At 44.4% G+C, this 20,842-nt stretch overlaps 1 protein-coding gene across 9 annotated transcripts in view; it reads left to right on the forward strand.

The window, feature by feature from the left end:
• The first annotated feature begins 16,070 nt into the window (after positions 1-16,070).
• The window catches only part of UBAP2 (ubiquitin associated protein 2), a 131,642-nt gene continuing 126,870 nt past the window's right edge, over positions 16,071-20,842 (forward strand). For 3 of the 9 annotated variants that reach the window (XM_082627852.1, XM_082627846.1, XM_082627847.1), the window contains exon 1: positions 16,090-17,335. The gene's annotated coding sequence lies outside the window, so the exon portion shown is untranslated. Of the gene's footprint in view, positions 17,336-20,842 lie in introns of all 9 variants that reach the window. The other 6 variants (XM_082627842.1, XM_082627845.1, XM_082627851.1 and 3 more) reach the window with 4 other exon arrangements.

The raw sequence follows: 20,842 nt of genomic DNA on the forward strand, positions 1-20,842 counted from the left end.
CTGGTTGCGGTGAGGGGGGGAAGCAGGGTGCCACTCTTTGTTGCGGCGCACGGGCTTCTCATCACGGTGGCTTCTCTTGTTGTGCAGCACGGGCTCTAGGTGTGTGGGCTTCAGTAGTTGTGGCTCACGGGCTCAGTAGTTGTGGCTCACGGGCTCTAGAGTGCAGGCTCAGTAGTTGTGGTGCACAGGCTTATCTGCTCCGTGGCATGTGGGATCTTCCTGGACCAGGGCTTGAACCCGTGTCCCCTGCCTTGGCAGGCAGATTCTTAACCACTGTGCCACCAGGGATGCCCTACATACCTAATTTTATTTATAAATTTAGTGATACAAAGGATGTGTAAAACACAATTTACATATAACAAAATATAAATGCTCTTACTGGAAATTCCATATTCTCACAGAATGCTTTTGTTGCTATTTGACAAGCTCTTGTATCCATAGCCAGTCTATCTTTGCAGCTAACAAGTGTAGTTCCAACATAAACATTGGCTGATATTTTTGTTTATAGAGTGTTGTCCAACACCACCAAGTAATTCTCCAGTTCTCAGGTGGACACAGACCTTCCATTGTAACTCAGTTCTGACACTATGTGTCAGATCTCACAGGTTAGGGGCTCAGTCCTACAGGACTGCCCTCAATTCAGATGCCAACTGCAAGCACACACTGCACCTGGACTTCTGACCAACTGGCTGTAAATTAGATGTTCCCATGACTCCCTCCTTGGGTTCTTCATTTGTTAAAACAGGTCACAAATCTCAGGGAAATATTTACTTACGTTTACCAGTTTATTGTAAAGGATATTATAAAGGATACAGATGAGCAGCCAGATAAAGAGGTACACAGGTCAAGGTCCAGAAGGATCTTGAGAGAAGGAGTAGAATTGGGGTGTACCACCATCCAGTCCAGAAGCTCATCAATTCTTTCCTGAGGTCAGTGGGCGGGACTGAAAGTTCCAACTCTCTAATCACTGGGTCTTCCTTATGACCAGCTCCATCCTGAGACTGTGTAGGGAACTCCTCCAGGTCATCCATTAGTGTAACTCAGGTGGGAGAGAAAGAGCTTATTATGAATAACAAAAGACAGACAATCCTACCACTGAGATAATTACAAAGATTTTAGGAGCTTTGTGCCAGGAACCAGGGGCCAAATACAGTTTGTCTTCCAGCCCTCTGTATCTGTGGGTTCACATCCACAGATTCAACCAAGGGAGGTTGGAAAATATTTTTTTTTTTTGTTGGGGGTAGGAGTTTATTAATTAATTTATTTATTTTTGCTGTGTTGGGTCTTCGTTTCTGTGCGAGGGCTTCTCCTAGTTGTGGCAAGCGGGGACCACTCTTCATCGCGGTGCGCGGGCCTCTCAGTATCGCGGCCTCTCTTGTTGCGGAGCACAGGCTCCAGACGCGCAGGCTCAGTAGTTGTGGCTCACGGGCCTAGTTGCTCCGCGGCATGTGGGATCTTCCCAGACCAGGGCTCGAACCCGTGTCCCCTGCATTGGCAGGCAGATTCTCAACCACTGCGCCACCAGGGAAGCCCTGGAAAATATTTTTTAAAAAGTTCCACAAAGTTCCAAAAAGCAAAACTTGAATTTCTTGTGCACCAGAAACTCTTTACATAGCATTTACATTGTATTAGGTATTATAAGTAATCTAGATAATTTAAAGTATACGGGAGGGGGAATTCCCTGGCAGTCCAGTGGTTAGGACTCTGAGCTTTCATTGTCTAGGGTGTGGGTTCAACCCCTGGTCGGGGAACTAAGATCTTGCAAGCCCCTGGCACTGCCAAAAAAAAAAAAAAAAGTATACGGGAGGACACGTGTATAGCTAGGTTAAATGCAAATACTATGCCAATTTTATATAATGTACTTGAACATCTGTGGATATATCCTCTGGGGGGTGGGGTGGGATCCTGGAACCAATCCCTCTGGATGCTAATGAAATAAAATTCATAATTAATGGCGAGACAAAAATATTTAAACATAAAATTTTTCTTTGCCCCTTTGGGCCTCCTCCCTCCCCTTTACTGTGTATTGTGCATCTGCATTAACCAGACCTCCTTAGGCGATAACATTCCTTTTTAATCTCATCAAGAGTCACAACTCATTAGGAGATAACCTTCCTTCTTAATCTTGCAAGGGGCCAACATGACCCAGGAGCCACTGCTTTGTACCTGTAGATCTGGATTGTGCAAACTGTCAATAATATGTCATTTGATGTAAACCCTTTGTGTCAAGAACTTCTATAATTGTGCTTTGACCTCCATGGGGCAGAACAGCTCTCAAAGCTTTCTGAAAGACTGTCTCCCAGGTTATAATCCTCAGGTTGGCTCTAGTAAAATTTTCCACTTTTTTTAGATTGAATATTGATTAATTTTTTCATCAACAATACCAAGGGACAACTATATATTTCCTTAAAAGTTTTGTTTTTAACTTTTATTGAAGTACAGTTGATGTACAATATTATGTGACTTACAGTTGTACAATATAGTGATTCATAATTTTTAAAGATTATACTCCATTCATAGTTATTATAAAATATTGGCTATATTCCCTGTGTTGTACAATCCATCCTTGTAGCTTTTTTTTTTGGCCATGCCACTTTTGGCTTGCAAGATCTTAGTTTCCTGTAAAGGGATTGAACCTGGGCAGTGAAAACCCCAGGTCTTAACCATTGGACTGCCACGGAATTCCCCTGTAGCTTATTTTATTTATTTATTCATAATTTTTATTTATTTATTTATTGGGCTGCTTTGGGTCTTCATTGCTACGTGTGGGCTGTCTCTAGTTGCAGCAAGTAGGGGCTACTCTTCGTTGCAGTGCATGGGCTTCTCATTGTGGTACCTTCTCTTGTTGAGGAGCATGGGCCCTAGAGTGCACGGTCTTCAGTACTTGTGGCATGAGGGCTCAGTAGTTGTGGCTTGTGGACTCTAGAGTGCAGGCTCAGTAGTCATGGTGCACGAACTTAGTTGCTCCTCGGCTTGTGGAATCTTCCCAGACCAGGGCTCGAACCTGTGTCCCCTGCACTGGCAGGTGGATTCTTAACCACTGCACCACCAGGGAAGCCCCTGTAGCTTATTTTATACATAATAGTTTGTATTTCTTAATCCCTTACCCTTATACTGTCCCTCCCCCCTTCCCTCTCCCCACTGGTAACCACTAGTTTGTTCTCTGTGAGTCTGCTTCTTTTTTGTTATATTCACTAGTTTCTTGTATTTTTTAGATTCAACATATAAGTGATATCATACAGTGTTTTTCTCTGTCTAACTTATTTCACTTAGTGTAATACCCTCCAAGTCCATGCATGTTGTTGCAAATGGCAAAATTTCATTCTTTGTTGTTTTTTTTTTTCGGTACGCGGGCCTCTCACTGTTGTGGCCTCTCCCGTTGCGGAGCACAGGCTCCGGATGCACAGGCTCAGCGGCCATGGCTCACGGGCCTAGCCGCTCCACGGCATGTGGGATCTTCTCGGACCAGGGCACGAACACATGTCCCCTGCATTGGCAGGTGGACTCTCAACCACTGTGCCACCAGGGAAGCCCCAAAATTTCATTCTTTTATATGGCTGAGTAGTATTCCATTGTATATATGCACCACATCTTCTTTATCCTTTCATCTGTTAATGTACACTTAAGTTGCTTCCATATCTTGGCAATTGTAAATAGTGTTACTACGAACATTGGGGTGCATGTATATTTTTGAATTAGTGTTTTTGTTTTTTTCTAACATATACCCAGGAGCAGAATTGCTGGGTTACATGTGTATACTTTTTTTTTTGGCCACGACACCTGGCGTGTGAGATCTTAGTTCCCTGACCAGGAATCAAACCCATGCCCCGTGCAGTGGAAGCACAGAGTCCTAACCACTGGACCACCCAGGAATTCCCAACATGTGTATACTTCTTATCACACAGTAAATAAGAGGCAAGTATAGGAACTTCTCTCATTCATCAGAGAAGTGAGCAACTTACTTGCTGAATTGAACAATAGCTTTTTATTTATTTATTTGATAAAATTTTTTATTCGTTTTAGTTGCCGGCACGTGGGATCTTCGTTGTGGTGCAAGGGCTTCTCTCTACTTGTGGCGTGTGGGCTCCAGAGTGCGCGGGCTCAGTAATTGCAGAGTGCGGGCTCTCTAGTTGTGGCATGCAGGTTTAGTTGCCCTGCTGCATGTGGGATCTTATTTCCCCAGCCAGGGATCGAACCCACTTCCTCTGCATTGGAAGGTGGATTTTTAACCACTGGACCACTGGGGAAGTCCCTGAATAATAGCTTTTGAATGGTGGAAAAATATTTATTTAATTTTTGTGGTATCCACAGTGTAACAGCTGCAGACACACTTTTATTTATTTATTTATTTATTTATTTATTTTACATCTTTATTGGAGTATAATTGCTTTACAATGGTGTGTTAGTTTCTGCTTTATAACAAAGTGAATCAGTTATACATATACATATGTTCCCATATTACAGACACAGTTTTAATGTGCATTAGTCATATTTTCTCCATCACTTTCTTAAGTCTAGACAATGACCCAAACTAGCTCTGATTGGTAGCATTTGCTGATTTCTGTGGGTAAATACTTCCAGCATAGCCTATCTCAAGCTGCCAACAATGATGTCACTGAACATGAGTTAGGAAGAAATGCATAGTAGCACACCATTATGTAGTTTTTCCACCACACAGATACAATAGCATAGATAATAGTAAAATTATTAGAAGGCAATAAATTGGAATATTTATTATCTTTATTTTTATATAACTTATTTAACTTTAAGTTTATGTAATTTAATTTTTGAGGACTTGCAAAATTTCTGAAAATTTAGCAATTGGCTCTCATGAGCCCACAGAAGCCAGCTCCAACACACCCTGGTTTCCTTACTAGACTGTAAGCTCCATGAAAATAATACCTGGCACATAATATGTACTCAATAAATTCTTCTGGCATAAATGAATGAAAGTGATTTTAGTGTTATTTAGTTCCTTGCCACCTAAAGAACCTGATTAAATTAATTTGGGAGGGAAGTAAGAGATGGGCACTATTTGAGCTGTTGTCAGACTCTCATGCCATTTCTGAAGAAATCTGGAAGCAGGTTAGATAAAGGGGTAAATTGGTCAGGGAGGCCTGAAATCTCCAGACTGAGGATGAGGAGAGTGGGAACGTCCATAACATTATCAGTTCAGTCATCCTCCACAATGCTGCCATAATTTATTATTTTTTAAAAACACATTTCTGCTGAAATCCCTGCCATATCTTCCAGCCTTCAAGATAAAATTCTAAATTTTATCTAGGCCCTTCATGTTTCCAGCTTAATCACTATTACTGCATTCTATACCCCTATATCCAGCCTCTTGGGGCCATTTACCTTCCCCTGAACTTGCTCTGCACTGTCTTGTCTTCAGACCTTTGCCCATGCTGGAGTCCCTTCCCTACCAGGAATGCCCCCCTACTCCTTTCTAACCCAGAGGCATCTCCATTTTTTCACATCCTGCTTGCATAGTTTCTCCTCTCTGAGGTCTTAGCTGGCACCCCATCCCCATCTCCTCTGGCATAATTAATTCTCTAGTATTTTCCTACACTGGAAGGATTTACATGGAGGAGATGTTGGTCAAGGACACAAGCTTTCAGTTATAAGAGAATAAGTTCCGAAGATCTAATGTACAGTATGGTGATTACAGTTAACAATACTGTCTTGTATACTTAAAGCTGCTATGAGGGTAGAGCTTTCATGTTCTCACCATAACAACACCACAAAAGAGGGAATTCCCTGGCAGGCCAGTGGTTAGGACTCTGTGCTTCCACTGCAGGGCACAGGTTTGATCCCTGGTCGGGGAACAAAGATCCCTCCCGCAGGCCACACAGTGCCGCCAAAACAAACAAACAAACAAACAAAACCCCCACAAAATGGTAATAATGTAAGGTGAAGGACTTGTTAACTAACCTTATTGTGTAAACATTCAGCAACATATATGTGTATCAAATCATCACATTGTATATCTTAAATTTATACAATGTTATGTGTCAATTATATCTCAACAAAGCTGGAGAAAAAAAGAATTGACATATCTGTTTCCCTAATTGATTATGAAAGCCTTGAGGACAGAATTTGATTCATTGTCTCCCATTGTCCAATTTAGTCTCAGGCATTTATTTAGTAGGCAACAATAATTGTTCATCAAAGGGGCAGCCTAGGGAGAGGAAAGCATAACAGCTAATCTCTCTGGGCCTCAGATCCTCCTTTTTACAATAAGGATAATGTTTCCTTGCCTGCCAGGAAGCTGAAGGAGATGAGCTCACAAGTCATTTCCCAGATCCATGACCTACTTCACAATTTCCCCTAGAGCAGAGCCCGGTATCAGAAATGTTGAGAAGCACTGTGGTTTTGTCCTTCACCCCAAAGACATTTGATGTTACTTTAAGAAGCCAACAGGTGTAGCCATTCTGTCCCTGCAAAAGGCCATACTGAACTATCTTTGGCCCGGAACAAGGCCCAAGCTGCTGGGAGATTAGTGTTTGGCTGGCGGAATGTCAGGGAAGGTCTGGGCTGAACAGGTTATTAAGCCCCCGCCTTTCCCTGCCAGTGTGCTATGGGAGGTGCCCTTTCTTCCACAGCCAGGCTGGGAATTTTCCTCATCCTTGTCAGAGCAGATTTCTCCTGGCGACTACCATGTGCATGTTCTTGGAAGCCCAATAGGAAAGTTTTGCTTAAGTTTACTCAGGAACTGAAAATTGACAGGCAAGTGAGTGCCGAGTGAAAATATTCTTTCTTTAGCGAGCACAGCTGCCCACCCTCAAGTTGGCAGAACTGGCGCCATATCAGCAGAGGATCTGAGGGGGTGGCCTCCTCATCTAAAATATCCACCCCTCCACCTGTCATTCCACCATTAGATCTTAATTCCTCAGCGTCTCTAAGGAGGCTTTTCTGCTTCTAGAAACCCAATTGACATTCCAATTCCTCTGGAAAGTGCATTTTAGCTGGGATTAGTAATAGGAAGAAATAAATTCCTTAGCTTAGCATCAAGATACTATACAATCAGATGCTACTGACCTCTATAATTTTATCATTCACTACACTGATCCCCAAAGAACTCTTCCTTTAGCCAAACTGGTCTTTGAGCCTACCTTGTGTTTATTTCCCCCTCTGCCTGCTGTTCACACAATTTCCCCTGCCTGGAATATTCGGCAACCCACCTTCCCCTAGTCTGTCTCTCTTCCTTTTCTTTTTCTTTCTTCTTTTTCTTAAATGGCTGCGTCAGGTCTTAGTTGAGGCATGCGGGATCTTTCGTTGAGGCTCACAGGCTTCTCTCTAGTTGTGGCGTACTGGTTTTTTCTCTCTAGTTGTGGCGAGTGGGCTCCAGAGTGCATGGGATCTGTAGTTTGCAGCAAGTGGGCTCTCTCAATGAAGTGTGTAAGCTCAGTAGTTGTGGCGCATGGGCTCCATTGCCCCACAGCATGTGGGATCTTAGTTCCCCCACCAGGGATTGAACCTGTGTCCCCTGCATTGGAAGGCAGATCCTTTACCACTAGACCACCAGGGAAGTCCCTGTCTTCCTTTTCTCAGTAGACATTTATTTATCACCTACTACAGTGAAGCACTGTGTCAGGTTTTTTGTTTTTAATTGTTCACAGAGCCCAGAGCAAAGCTAGGCACATAGTGGGCATACAATAAACCCAAGGTCAAACTTGCCTTGTATTCTTTCCATCTCTAGATGAGTTATAATTTGGACATGCAGGTGGGTATGTATTGGTTTCTGCATCTCCCTTGTAAGCAAAACGTAGAAGTGAAGGGCTCCCCTTGTGGCACAATGGTTAAGAATCCGCCTGCCAATGCAGGGGACATGGGTTCGAGCTCTGGTCCGGGAAGATCCCACATGCCACAGAGCAACTAAGCCTGGGCGCCACAACTACTGAGCCTGTGCTCTAGAGCCTGCAAGTCACAACTACTGAAGCCCATGTGCCACAACTACTGAGCCGGCGCGCCTAGAGCCCGTGCTCTGCAACAAGAGAAGCCACTGCAATGAGAAGCCCTCACACCGCAACGAAGAGTAGTCCTTGCTTGGTGCAACTAGAGAAAGCCTGCACACAGCAATGAAGACCCAACACACAGCCAATAAATAAATAAATAAATAAAATCTATTTTAAAAAAATGTGAAAAACAGAATTTTAAAAGATAACCATTGAGGGGCTTCCCTGGTGGCGCAGTGGTTGGGAGTCCGCCTGCCGATGCAGGGGACGCGGGTTCATGCCCCGGTCCAGGAAGATCCCACATGCCGCGGAGCGGCTGGGCCCGTGAGCCATGGCCACAGGGCCTGCACATCCGGAGCCTGTGCTCCGCAACAGGAGAGGCCACAACAGTGAGAGGCCCGCGTACTGCAAAAAAAAAAAAAAAAAAAAAAAAAAAAGATAACCACTGAAAGTATCACTCTTCATTTTAAAAATATTGAGTATGCTTGCTATGAGCTAGAAATTCAGACATGAAAAGACATGCTCCCCTTGTCTCTAGAAGCTTACAGTCCTGTGGGGAGAGGTAGGCAAAAACACTAATGATTTTGGAGAAAATAAAGCACTATGTTTGGAGTTAGGGAGACTTGGGTTTTAATCCTGACTCTCCAACTTGTTAGCAGTATGTTTTGAATTAGCTCTTTCTGAGGGGTGATGATAATGATGACGATGATGGTACTTCAGAGTTGCTGTGGAAAAGTAATTTCTATAAAACGTCTTGCACTGGGCACTTCACATGGGCTCAATAAATATTAGTTTTCCTTCTTTTCTCTTTAAACCACAAGTATTTACGGAGTCACTCCTCTGAGTCTCATGAGGGCTAGACCGTGAGGGAATTTAGAACAAGTACCAGCTGTGATTTTCTGCTAATTTATATGTTAGGGTAGCAAGACCCACACATATGAAGAGTTAATAATACTGTGAGACTGGATTAAGGAGGGCTGGGATTCCCTGGAGAGGTGGGCCTGGAGAGGAGGTGAGATCTACGTTGTGGAAGTGTAGGTATTGGGCAGATAGTGAAGGTAGGGAGTCATGAAGGTCTTGGGATGCAGGAGTGGAGGGGCTCCAATGTGTAGGAGAGAGAAATAAAGTGGAGCAGGTAGTACGAACTGGACTGTGGAGGGCTTTGAGAAAAAGTCAGAGTTATTTTATGCTTATTTTCAAAGTACCGTGTTGATTTTTGAACAGAGGAGTGGTGTGTTTTAAAAATATAATTTCTCTATACATTTAGAATGTACTTAATCTATAAAGGATTGATATACAATTGTCTTTGAAGGAAATATTTATGCATTAAGTGAGGTCTCTGACCTTGAGGACCAATGAAGGTTGGGTACAAGGTGTATGTGGGGTGTCCTTTTTTTAAAATTTTTTATTCAAACAGGGTGTCCTGTTCTTCATCAGACAGTAATGGTCCTAGATCTTTCTACTTCCCCAACTATGCAATTTGAAAACAAATCTCTTCCAAGGGGAAGGAAGGCAATTCTTTTTTTTTTTTTTTTTTTTGCGGTACGCGGGCCTCTCACTGCCGCGGCCTCTCCCGTTGCGGAGCACAGGCGCTCTGGATGTGCAGGCTCAGCAGCCATGGCTCACGGGCCCAGCTGCTCTGCGGCATGTGGGATCCTCCCAGACCGGGGCATGAACCCGTTTCTCTTGCATCAGCAGGCAGACTCTCAACCACTGCGCCACCAGGAAAGCCCAGGAAGGCAATTCTTTGCCAGTCCATATTCTGCCTGCTTAGTAGCGCTCTAACACCCCATGTGTACTAGTTTGTTAGGACTGCTCTAGGACAGTACCATAGACTGGGTGATTTAAACAACAGAACTCTATTTTCTCACAGTTCAGGAGAAGTCCAAGATCAAGGTGTTGGCGGCATTGTTTTTTGTTTTTGTTTTTTTTCCTGAGACTTCTCTCCTTGGCTTACAGATGGCTATCTTCTCCTTTTATCTTCACATGGTCTTTCCTCTCTCACTAATGTTCTTATAAGGACCTAAGTCATATTGGATTACTGCTCACCCCAGTGACCTCATTTAACCTTAATTACCTCTTTAAAGACCCTGTCTCCAAATACAGCCACATTCTGTAATACTACTAGTGGGTAGGACTTCAGCATATGAATTTGAAGCAGACATAATTCAGCCTGTAACACCACCCTAGAAATTCAGTCTTCTCTTGTAAGTTATTATATTCATATTTATGTATCTTGGATTCCTCTCTTAAAGCATACAGCTTTCAATATCCCAGCTCTAAATGCTTTGTTCAAACTTTTTTTTTTTTTTTTTTTTTGGCTGTACTGTGCGGCATGAGGGATCTTAGTTCTTAGTTTTCTTAGTTCCCTGACCAGGGATCGAACCCGCACCTCTTGCAGTGGAAGCATGGAGTCTTAACCACTGGACCACCAGGGAAGTCCCTGTTTAAACATTTTTTAAATCATAAAAGACTTGAGTATTAAAGGCAATTTGAAAATACAGAAGTGAAAATGAGAAAATATTACCTACAATCCCATTATCTAAACATGGTCCATATTAATATTCTTTTGATGTATTTTTATAGCTTTTCCTATGCACAGTGTTCTTACATAGTTACATTCACTCAGCAGATTTGGTTCTGGCTTTTTATACCTAGCAGTATATAGCCAGCATTTCCCCATGTCCTGGCATGTTCTTTGTAAATGTTATTTATAAAGCCTGCATAGTGTGGGATCTAGTAAGAATGCCATAATTTATTTAACCATTCCTCTACAGTCAGACATGGAAGATGCTTCCAATTTTTTGCTGTTATAAATAAAGCTGTGAGAAACGTTTTTTTCGGCATAACAATTTTTCCATATTTAAAATTATTTCCTTAGGGCAGAGTACCAGAATTGCTTTGGATGAAGGAGTTTTAATATATTATAACTTTTTGCTTTCCAAAGGGTTTATGCCAACATATATTTCTATTAGGCAAATAAGAGAGTGCCTCTTTTATGAAACACTGATTAGCATTATGTGACACCATTATTTTCACTCTTTATTAATTTGGTAGGCAAAATGCATATTATTGTTATAACTTTCAACTTAAAGAATTGTGAGTTAAACATCTTCCCATATGTTTGTTGATGGGCTCTATTCCCTCTTTTAGGAACTGATGGTATGCTTTGTCCTCTTATCTACAGAAATTTCAGGGTTCTCAATTTGTATAAGCCTTTTTTTAAAAAAATATATTTACCTATTAATTAATTTATTTGGTTGCACTGGGTCTTAGTTGCGGCAGGCAGGTGCCTTAGTCGTGGCTCCAGGGCTCCTTAGTTGCAGCAGGTGGGCTCCTTAGTTGTGGCATGTGAACTCTTAGTTGCGGCATGCATGTGGGATCTAGTTCCCTGACCAGGGATTGAACCCAGGCCCCCTGCATTGGGAGTGCAGTCTTATCCACTGCGCCACGAGGGAAGTCCCTGTATGAGGTTTTTTAATGGTAAAAATATTAGACATTCAAAAATTTGTTTCCTCCATCTATCGTTTATCTTTTTTTTAAATGTTACATAAAGAAGTTTTCTATTTAAGAGTTGTTTTATCTGTTGATTGCTTCCTTTCTGCCTCTCCATGGCTTGAATATTTATTTCTGTTTCCTTCAAGCGTTTCTATTTTATTTATTTAAATTAAATGTTTAAAAATTATTTATTTTATTTTGGCTACACTGGATCTTCGTTGCGGTGCGTGGGCTTCTCTAGTTGCAGTGTGCAGGCTCTCTAGTTGTGGCGTGTGGGCTTAGTTGCCCCACTGCATGTGGGATTTTAGTTCCCCAACTAGGGATCAAACCCATGTCCCCTGCATTGGAAGGCGGATTCTCAACCACTGGAGCACCAGGGAAGTCCCAAGGTTTGCTATTTTAAAAAAATGACAATTGTTGTTCACTAAATCAGGTTGGTTTCTTCTTTTTTTTTTTTTTTTTGGTACATGGGCCTCTCACTGTTGTGGCCTCTCCCGTTGCAGAGCACAGGCTCCGAATGTGCAGGCTCAGTGGCCATGGCTCACGGGCCCAGCCGCTCCGCGGCATGTGGGATCTTCCCGGACTGGGGCACGAACCCGGGTCCCCTACATCGGCAGGCAGACTCTCAACCACTGTGCCACCAGGGAAGCCCAAGTCTGGTTTTTTGACTAAACCAAGCTGAGTGGTGGCCTGGTTTAGTGGAAAGAGCAGGCTTTGAAGTTAGTTTAGAATACTGGGTCTGCTATTTAAGTTGTCCTCTCCTCTCTGTTCTGTAAAATCTGAATATCTACCTTGAATATTTGTAATTGGGATAAAAATAAGATGGATATATATAGCACTGTGCCTGACAGACAATAAATATTTACCCCCTTATCTTTAAACCTTTTGGTACAGAGAGTTTAGTGTAGCTCTAAATCTTTCCCCCAGACTGGTAATAAATTGTCTCACTACTTACTTCTTTTTTTTTTTTTTAAATATTTATTTATTTATTTGGCTGCGCCGGGTCTCAGTTGCCCCAGGCAGGATCTTTGTTGCAGCATGCGGAATCCTTTTTTTTCTTGTTGTTGTTGCAGCATGCAGACTTCTTAGTTGTGGCATGCATGCAGGATCTAGTTCCCCGACCAGGGATCGAACCCAGGTCCCCTGCATTGGAGCTCAGAGTCTTACCCACTGGACCACAAGGGAAGTCCCATCTCACTACTTACTTTTTTTTCCTTTTTATTTATTTATTTAGTTTTGGCCGTGTTGGGTCTTCATTGCTGCGCGTGGGCTTTCTCTAGTTGTGGTGAACGGGGCCTACTCTTCATTGTGGTGCACCGGCTTCTCATTACAGTGGCTTCTCTTGTTGCAGAGCACAGGCTCTAGGCGCGCAGGCTTCAGTAGTGGCACGCAGGTGCAGTAGTTGTGGCTCGTGGGCTCTAGAGCACAGGCTCAGTAGTTGTGGCGCACGGGCTTAGTTGCTCTGCGGCATGTGGGATCTTCCCAGACCAGGGCTCGAACCCGTGTTCCCTGCATTGGCAGGTGGATCTTAACCACTGCACCAACAGGGAAGTCCATTCCTTGCAATTCTTATGGTCCAGTTATTTTCTGAGGACTTTCATAGTCAGTATCTTGTATGAACCTGACAATGCCTTATAAAGTAAGCAGAATTTAGCACCTTTATATAGATGAAGAAACAAGTTTAGAAAGGACAAGTTATTAATTAGTAGAGTTAGGAAGGAACTGGACTTTTAATTTTATTTATTTATTTACTTATTTGTGGTTGCACTGGGTCTTCATTCCTGTGCGTGGGCTTTCTCTAGCTGCGGCGAGCAGGGGCCACTCTTCATCGCGGTGTGCAGGCCTCTCACTGTCGCGGCCTCTCTTGTTGCTGAGCACAGGCTCCAGACGCACAGGCTCAGTAGTGTGGCTCATCGGCATAGTTGCTCCGCGGCACGTAGGACCTTCCCGGGCTCGAACCCGTGTCCTCTGCACTGGCAGACAGATTCTCAACCACTGGGCCACCAGGGAAGCCCAGGAACTGGATTTAAAGAAACGAGGCACAACAGTGTTACCAGGGAGTCTTTTTGGCTATTCCACACAGGTCTCACACAGACTCATTCACACGTTAACTGTTTGTTTACTACTTTCAAAGGTCAGCATGCCCACACAGCTTAGCTGGATCTGGGCATAAACATACCTCAGAAACTGATGGTATATTGTAAATTGTCATTGTCACTGTACTAATTTTCAGCCAAACAAACGGTATATGGTCTTCAGGTTAATAACACATTCACATCTCTGGTGGAAAAATCTTCATGAGAAGCCAAATTTTAATCGGAAGGTTGTCGGTGATATGGAAATTTCAGGGTATCTTTATGACTAATAGGCATAGAGCACCCATTTCTATCTGCCAAATGCAGAGAGATCTGCCAAAGGGATCAAAATATTCCATGTGCTGGTCAGGTCACCCTTTTCCCTGCATGGTGTACATTTTTGCTTAAGGTTTTTTTTTTTTTTTTTTTTTAAGATTCTATATAGACTATTCTTTCTGAGTTATCACATTCTTCATGCAGGGTATAATGCATTTGATTATGACCATTTATTTTACTGTGAGTAGATTAGGTTTGAATTGTGATTAGCTTTATCTAGGTTATGAAAATTCTTTGGAATTTATACACTTTGATTCTACCTTCCTAAATGTCAGCCACCTATTACTGATTTTTTCTGAAATGGGCCTCATTTAAAAATGACTGATTTCACTCACCTACCTTGGGTACAGACTTGAAAATAAAAAACCCAGGCTTCTGAGAATTTTTCCAGTGTATTTTCCATCACATTAAAATGCTCTCACTTCAGTCCAGCCAAGAGCAGTTAAACAAAAACTAGTGAAAGGGATGGTGATGTTCTTTGCAGTTACAGGATGTGAAATTAGTTTCAGAGTCGATGTCTCAGTCAGGCTGGGTAGAAAAGGGTGGTAGTAAATCCCTTAGGAGAGATTATTTTGAGAGGATAGTTCTATTGCATCCAGGTGGTAATAACTCTATTCAGTGAGGTTTTAGGACTTTGACGCCCTTATTTTTCCCACTGATCCTAGGTCTTAGGTAGGACTTCCTCTTTGACGAATGATAATTTAGTGAAAGCACCCAGTGCAGTAAGCCTGGAATAGAAAGACAGATTAAAAAAATATTTATTTATTTATTTATTTATTTTTGTCTGTGTTGGGTTTTCGTTGCTGTGAGCGGGCTTTCTCTAGTTGCGGTGAGCAGAGGCTACTCTGTTGGGGTGCATGGGCTTCTCATTTGTGGTGGCTTCTCTTGTTGCAGACCATGGGCTCTAGGCATGTGGGCTTCAGTAGTTGTGGCATGTGGGCTCAGTAGTTGTGGCACACAGGCTTAGTTGCTCTGCGGCATGTGGGATCTTCTCGGACCAGGGATTGAACCCATGTCCCCTGAATTGGCAGACAGATTCTTAACCACTGCGCCACCAGGGAAGCCTGACAGATGTTTTTAAATATATTAACGAGAGGAAATTGAGGTCTGGAGAGGTAACATAGCATGTACAAGCTAACACATGGTCTCTGGTCTCTCTCTCTTTTTTTAAAATAAATTTATTTATTTTTGGCTGCGTTGAGTCTTTGTTGTTGCGCGCAGGCTTTCTCTAGCTGTGGCGAAAGGGGCCTACTCTTCCTTGCGGTGAACATGCTTCTTCGCATTGCGTGGCTTCTTTTGTTGCGGAGCATGGGCTCTAGGCACGCGGGTTTCAGTAGTTGTGGCACGTGTGCCTGGTAGTTGTGGCTCGTGGGCTCTAGAGTGCAGGCTCAGTAGTTGTGGTGCACGGGTTTAGTTGCTCTGTGGCACGTGGGATCTTCCCAAACCAGGGATCGAACCTGTGTTCCCTGCATTGGCAGGTGGATTCTTAACCACTGTGCCACCAGGGAAGTCCCTGGTCTCTCTTTTCTTAAAGTTAATCTTTAATTAAAACACCAGTACTACTCCATGTAGAAAATTAAAACATTATAGATTTGACTAGCACTCTCAATCACAAACCCTCTTTCCCACTTCTCAGATACAGCTGTTATCAGGTTTGTATACATCCTTATGTTTTCTTATGCTCTTTTCATTAAGTCTTTGCTTCCCAAGGGTAATTTTCATCTTAAATTCTCCCACACCTTTCAGTATGGCAGGAGTACAAAAAGGAGAAAGACTGAATTGACCAGACAAAATCCTAGCTCGCTGTCAAAAGAGAGATAAGATACATCTACACATGAATGGTCATGATAATAAGTTGTTTGTTAAAGGCACAGCCTGAGCATTCTTTGATCAATACAGATGAATAACAAAGGCTTCCCCTGAACTGAGCAGGACATTAAGGTTTCAAGTGTTTTTCATCAAGTAATTTAATCTGTAACTAGTCTATTATTGAAACCGGCAAGTTAGTAATTAGCATAGTGCCCTACACAAAGATCACTATATGTTAACTCCCTTCTCACCTTTACTTAGACCTGTTGTGCCCAAAGGATGCATACAGGGTGTGAAAATAATTACTAATACTTACTGAAGGTTTATTCTGTGCCAAAGTGGTAGTTCACGTAATCTCATTTAATTTTACAACCAGGTGAAGTGGTGTTATCACAAAGAAAAGCTCGAATTGAGGTAAGGCCCGGTGGACTCCAAAGTCCGTGTGTCTAACCAGTCTCATACTGCCTTTGAGGATCAAATAGGCCAGTAAATGAGAAAATACTTTAAACTCTAAAATACTATGCTACAATTATAAACCATTATCTTCTTTTTATGCCTAATTCCTGGAGTTAAAACAGGTGAGGTCATTTTGCAAGGCGGGTTATTCATTGTTTGGAGATAGAAAACCTGGTTTGGGTCTCTTCAGCCAGGAAACCGAATGCTTTCCCTACGCTTAAAACCAGGACAATCCCTTCCTCAAAGGGTTGATTCTATGATTTAATAAAAGTGGTTGTATAAACGACCGACAACGAGTGGGCTTTCAATAAATGTTAGTGTTTTCAGGCAGAAGGGGCTTGGGGGTGCAGAAATCGAGCCCACATTCAACAAGGCCGGCGCTGCGAGGCTCCTCCCGCCCCGTGGAGGTGCAGCTTGAAGCCAGGTGGGTGCCGCAGCAACCTTTGCGGGCCGTTGGCATTTTCCCGCGCAGGAGGGCGGGGCGGAGCGTGAGCCCGGCAACGTGGTATCGGAACCCCACGCCCCCGCCGGGACTACATCTCCCAGTAGGAACCACGCTCAGCCACCTGGCGGTGTCCCCGGTTATTAGTCTCAGATGCTAACCCTGTCCACTTTCCGTCTCGGCCTTCCCTCGGTCCGAAGTTACAGGCGCACCACCTACGAACCCGGGAGGGAAAGGACGTGGTGGTGGATGCCTTTGCTATGCAGCAGGCTGGGAGTCGTGGCCCCCTCGCACAACGTTTGGGAGGCTAGAGTCGTCTTGAGTGGTTGGATCATATCACGTGACGAGGGGAAAGCGGCCGCAGGGGAGTGACCTGTGGTGCCTTGAGAGGTCATCACAGAGCGACAACGCTGCTCTTGTGGGCATCCTGGATGCGGTGGGTAGTACGTCCCTGATTACTCTGAGTACGAGAAATTCCGTTAAATCTCCCTTGTTGGCTCCATCCGCGTACCTGCCCCCCCCCCCCGGAGCTGTTGGCCTCGCCCGGTGGGCGTCGGGGGCGGCTAAAGGAAGCGACGCGCTCTGTGGGCGGGCTGATGAGCCGCCGCAGCGAGCTAAGGGCAGCGGCTCCTCCTTCGCGCGTGACGTGGCGTTCACGTGACGGGCCGGACCGCCTCTGCCGCCGCCGCTTTGTAAGAGGCACATTGGCAGGTAACGAACGGCGGCGGCGGTGGTTCCCGAGTCCAGCGAGAGCAGCAGCGGTAATTGGCACCCTCTCTCTCTCCTTTCCCGTTCCAGGTCGCTGAGCGCTGCAGCTTGCGCTTCGTAGTCCTGGGTTCAGTTCTTTCCTCCAGACCCCTTCATATTGCCCCAGCGCCCACCGTGAGGTCTGGCCGAGCTTCCCTCGCCGGCTTCGTGCGTCCTCAGTTTGCCCAGGCCTGGGTGCTGTCCTTCCTCTCCCCCGCGGGTTGTCCTGTGCTCCTTCCTGCCTACCCGGATCCTTGGCGGCCCGGCTCCACCCAGCCCCAGGGGGCGCCTACCCCTCCCCCCCCGTCGGGTTTCTGCCCTGGAGGGTGTGGTTTTCTCTCCCCGCCGTTGTCCCTCCCTGCCTGTCCGCTCGCGCTCCCGCGCCACGCTGTCGCTGACCACCTTTCCGCTTTCACGCCTGTCGCTAGTCCTGGGACTGGACATCTCAGAGCCCAACTTCTGCACTCTCTAGCCTTTCCCGGCTACCCTGAGGCAAAGTTCAGTTCTATTTCTCCTCATTCTGCAACGCTTTGGTGTCAGACACTTGGGACTCAGTTTTCCTCCTCAGTCCTAGTTTCTGTAGTCTGGCCGTGTCACAGTTGTTCTTTAGTGTAGGTTTGAGAGGGGCTTTGTAATTAAAGCGCTCTCTTTTATAACATTATTCCAAATGTTATTCTTTAATTGGTGCATTGCATCTCAGTTTTCTTTGCCGTTGAATCGCTTTCCCACTCTGCTTTCCCACCTTTTCCCCTGGATTTTCAATCTAATTAGTTGTCCACGCATTTCAGGTGCCATCACTAGTCTCACCACTCTGGTCTTCGTTTATCCTTGTTCTCTCTATGAGTTGATTCCATCATTATTCCTGTTATTTCCTGATTGACATAGTCCTGTAGTTTACTTCCACCTCTGTTGGATATTGTTTCTACTTGTATCCGAGGTGTCTCTACCAGTATTTAGGCTTACTTTCTTCTGTGCCCTTACAATTGAGAGCTGAGGTCTCCATAAGATATCCAAAGATCATCTTTTATTTGAAGGGCATATAATTCACTTTTTGGGTGAACCCAGTTATTTTATATTTTTCTCTTCGATTATGATAGTACTTTTTTAAACCAAGGGGTATGTCAGTAGTTAGTGTGTTCCTCACTTTTAACCATGAATTGTACATTCGTAATTTTTAGTGTCAGTTTGTCTAACAAAAGTGGAAGGAAGATGAACATAATACCTAAGCTCTCCTATATCCCGAGGATTGGGTGACTCGGGTGGTGTTTGTCTCAGGAAAGTGAATAAATTCCACTCTCTGGAGATGGTAGGGTCTTCCAGTGCACCAGCGTCTCTTACCTACCTGCAGAGCCCCTTGGTTAGGGCTATCCTCCCATTGCTGTGGAGCCTTCACTTATCATTAGGCAGAAGTGATTAGTTTTCCCCACACTACGTTTCTGCTCGCTTGCAATGTGTTCCTCCTGATTTTTTCCTCCTTAAGGCTAGTTCACGTGTGGTGAGATTTTTCCCCCGCCCCTGTCCTCTTGCTTCCCACAGCTCTGATTTTCTCCACCTGCTTCCTTGTTGTTTCTGACCTTAGATAATTAAAATGATTGAGAGAAGGGAGGTTTTTTTTTGTGATTGAAATATGACTGGAAGTGGTGCCATGGGAATGAGGCCATGGGAAAGGGTTGTGGTAGTTGCCCCTCCTGCCTATTTCCTGCTGCTCTGGTTTCCTCTGGCCTCTCTCTTTAAATGTGGGAGGGACCAGCGGTAGTCACATGGAGCTGCCTTTAGAACGAGGCTGGAACAACTGTAACGCCTCTGCTTCCCTTTCCTCGTAACTGGTGCAGCCTGTGCAGTGCTCACCAGGAGTGTCTCTTGGTATTAGCCTGAGTGACTTTTATTGTTTGGTGAGAAATGGTAGGAGAACATGGAGGAGAATGGGTTTATTTCAGTATCTGTGTTTTGATGGGAACTGGTTGCTCTCTCTACTCCCTTGAGTATAAACTACACACAGAGAGTATAAACCAGTCTTGAAGGTTTGAACTGGTTTGAAGTGAAGCCTTTACTTTTGAAGTGTTGATTCCTCAGTCCTTTTTTTTTTTTTAATGACAACTGTTAAGATTTTGTTGTTGTTTTAAGACACTTTTTTTTGGGGGGGGGGTAAGTGTATTATAAAGGATTAATGCCTGCCCAAAAGAAATAGTCTGCATGAATTCACAGACTGAAGTTCTTTGCTTTTAAACAAATCTATCTTGTGAGGCAACCGGTAAGTTAGCAATTATCAGTTAGCTCTTAGTTGTTAATTTGAGTATATGGAGTGTCCTTTTTTTTTTTTTTTTTTTTTTTTTGCGGTATGCGGGCCTCTCACTGCTGTGGCCTCTCCCGCCGCGGAGCACAGGCTCCGGACGCGCAGGCCCAGCGGCCATGGCCCACGGGCCCAGCCGCTCCGCGGCATATGGGATCCTCCCAGACCGGGGCACGAACCCGTATCCCCTGCATCGGCAGGCGGACTCCCAACCACTGCGCCACCAGGGAAGCCCTATGGAGTGTCCTTTAAAAGCTAAATAGTGTGGCACTGGCGATGTTGACTGGTGAGATGGTGGATCTCTGATAGAGCTTAGAAGCAGCTGTTTTCTCTTTTTTTCCCCCAAAATGAGAGTGGAGATATAACTTGAAGTAAGGCAAAGACAGGAAATATCACTTTGGAAGCCTGTGGTAGGTTTTGAAATATTTTTGATCCAACTATCAAATAAGTATTTAGGGATGGAGTCCTTTTTTTCTTTTTTAAGCCCAAAGACCAAATTAGTTGGGTTTGTTTTGACAGTTATAATGCAAACTTTGTATGCTGAAATTTCCTATTCTTTTTTAAAAAATTTATTTTATTTTTTGGCCACGTCGCGCAGCCTGTGGGATCTTAGTTCCCACACCAGGGATCAAACCTGCACCCCCTGCAGTGGAAGCGCAGAGTCTTAACCACTGGACCGCCGGGGAAGTCCCCCTCCTACCTTTTTTTGTTCGTTTGTTTTCTTGACAGTGTTTCTTTCAAAGATGTGCCTCCTGTGCTTTTTTTTTTTTTTTTTTTTTTTTTTTTTCTGCGGTACGCGGGCCTCTCACTGTTGTGGCCTCTCCCGTTGTGGAGCACAGGCTCCGGACGCGCAGGCTCAGCGGCCATGGCTCACGGGTCCAGCCGCTCCGCAGTATGTGGGATCTTCCCGGACCGGGGCATGAACCCGTGTCCCCTGCATCGGCAGGCGGACTCTCAACCACTGCGCCACCAGGGAAGCCCCTCCTGTGCTTTTAAAAGAAAGTTATTTTTAATTTTTTTAAAAAAATATTTATTTTTGGCTGCGTTGGGTCTTCGTTGCTGCAGCGGGCTTTCTGTAGTTGTGGTGAGCAGGGGCTACTCTTCGTTGCAGTGAGCAGACTTATTGTGGTGGCTTCTCTTGCTGCGGAGCACGGGCTCTAGGTGAGCGGGCTTCAGTAGCTGTGGCACGTGGGCTCAGTAGTTGTGGCTCACGGGCTCTAGAGCGCAGGCT

This window comes from Mesoplodon mirus, assembly GCF_964341445.2.
Source record: "Mesoplodon mirus genome assembly, chromosome: 1".
Classification (NCBI taxonomy): domain Eukaryota; kingdom Metazoa; phylum Chordata; class Mammalia; order Artiodactyla; family Ziphiidae; genus Mesoplodon; species Mesoplodon mirus.